This window comes from Eumetopias jubatus, unplaced genomic scaffold (genome assembly GCF_037043125.1).
Source record: "Eumetopias jubatus isolate StellerSeaLion01/CBP00866 unplaced genomic scaffold, mEumJub1_p1.0 scaffold_9, whole genome shotgun sequence".
NCBI lineage: Eukaryota > Metazoa > Chordata > Mammalia > Carnivora > Otariidae > Eumetopias > Eumetopias jubatus.
Genome location: NW_028274815.1, coordinates 38,686,931 through 38,689,028, shown reverse-complemented (window position 1 = coordinate 38,689,028; position 2,098 = coordinate 38,686,931). Strand labels below are relative to the sequence as shown.

Sequence of the window (2,098 nt, the reverse complement as noted above, 5' to 3'; positions counted from 1 at the left end):
ATGGCAGCCCCAGCAAAAAAGAAGAATAAGAAGGGGAAGACTATCTCCCTAACAGACTTTCTGGCTGAGAATGGGGTACTGGTGGGGGAAACACCTAAGTCCCTGAACCAGTCATCTGGGCTGATGAAACAGATAACCTGGAAGGAGATGTTTCAACCACTTAGCACAGTACTGATGACCATGTGTATAGGACTCCTCTAGTCGACCATTCTATCCTGCCACTGCTCCATGGGCTGCTCAAGAACCCAATATTGAGAAGACCTATCTTCCCAAATTGTCACCCTCACTGCTTTTCTAGGGAACGTGCCCTATGCTGTGACAGAAGACTCTGTTAAGGAATTCTTTGGATGATTAAATATCAGTGCAGTACATTTACCATGTGAACCCAGCAACCCAGAGAGGATGAAAGATTTGGGTTATGCTAAGTTTGAGGACCTGAGTTGGAATTCCTTGCTCAGTGCCCTGAGCCTCAAATGAGGAGTCTCTAGGCAACAGTAGAATCTGAGTGGACCTTGCTGCTCAAACACAGGATAAAAGCAGGAATGATCATTCTTCTGGTGGAGATAAAAATCAGGATTCTGACAAAACAGATGCATACTGGAGGGCCCATCTTGAGACAGAGAGCTTTGATGACTACCTGCCAAGAAGAGGCGATGATAGCTTTGGAGACAAGTGTGAGATTGTTATGATTCTGGCCAATATCATAATGGGCACTGGGATGTGGTACCATGATGGCCCACAACAGGATATGGATTGATACGGGGGCTGGGATCACTGTGATGACTGAAGCAGCAGAGACTATGACAGAGGTTATGATTCTAGGATAGGCAGTGGCAGAAGAGCATTTGGTAGTGGGTACCATCAGGATGATGTCTATAGAGGAGGAAGGGACCACGATGAAGACAGATATGACAGAAGAGATGATTGGTCATGGAGCTCCAGAGATGATTACTCTCAGGATGATTAGAGGCATGATGTTAGAGGTGCCCCCAACAAACCGAGTCTAAAGCCTTGGAGTATTTCCAAGGAGGATGGTTCCTCTGCTAGCACATCGCAGCCCATTCGAGGAGCCTGTCTATGGAAAGGCAAAGCCTGATGACACAGGTGCTAGAGAAGGAGAAGTAGAAGAGTAGCTACAGAAGGGACAGGGGAAAGAAGGAACAGAAGAGTGTCAGCGGGATGAAGCAAAACTAGAATGTCACCCTCGGGAGAGATTCCAAGCTGGCAAAGTTAAGAAACTCAAGAAAGGGAACAGCTGAAGACAGGAAGTGAGTCATCACAGGCTGGGACCTCAGCCCCACTGGGCAGAAGTGCACCAAGGAGAGAGCATGAGAAGTCTCTAGAAAATGAAACACTCAGTTAAGAGGAAGACTGTCACTCTCCAACTTTTAAACCTCCCAAACCTGAACAGCATCTAAAGGTAATGCCAGCCCCTCTACCAAAGCAGAATGCTTGGGTGCAGCGAAGTTCTAGCCCTCCTGTTGGATCTCAGAGCTCAGACACAGAGCAGCATCCCCCTACAAGGGGTGGGGTAGTTCCTGCTCAACCATCTGAGAAAGGACCAGCAGGGAAAGATGAAAATTCAGTGTGGGATGAATGTACAAAAGGTCAAAGTGGGAACTCCAGCTATAGTTCAGGGGATGAGGGAAGAAAGACCACTGGAAGGATTCACATAGAAAGATGATAAAAGAGGCCAAGTCCCCTGATCTGCACCTGAGACCAAGAACCTGAAGAAGACCTGGCCTCCAAGTTCAGTTCCCAGTTCAGTTCTGCAAGTAGGCATGCTGCTGTCTCCACTGATAGTGGAGATGGCACCGAGGGAGAAGATTACATGGAATAGATCTCTACATCCTGGTTTCTCACCACCCTGGAACATTCAAGAGCAAATCAAAACTCTATCCAGAAAAGATAAATTAAAACTCACTGTCTCCTGGGGAGAAAAAAAAAAAAAAAAAAAAGAAAGGGGATCAATCTACTAGGATGATTTAATAGTTCTGGGACTGGGGATTTTCTGGAACTTGTTTTAAAACAGAAAGTCCTATGCACACTGGGATATGCCTGCCACCTTTTATAGTGGCAAAAGACCAGGGAGCTTGGG

General features: G+C 46.6%; 1 pseudogene; it reads left to right on the top strand.

Annotated features, from left to right (window-relative positions):
- Nucleotides 1–1,840, top strand: LOC114223411 (eukaryotic translation initiation factor 4B pseudogene; annotated as a pseudogene).
- Nucleotides 1,841–2,098: the final 258 nt, after the last annotated feature.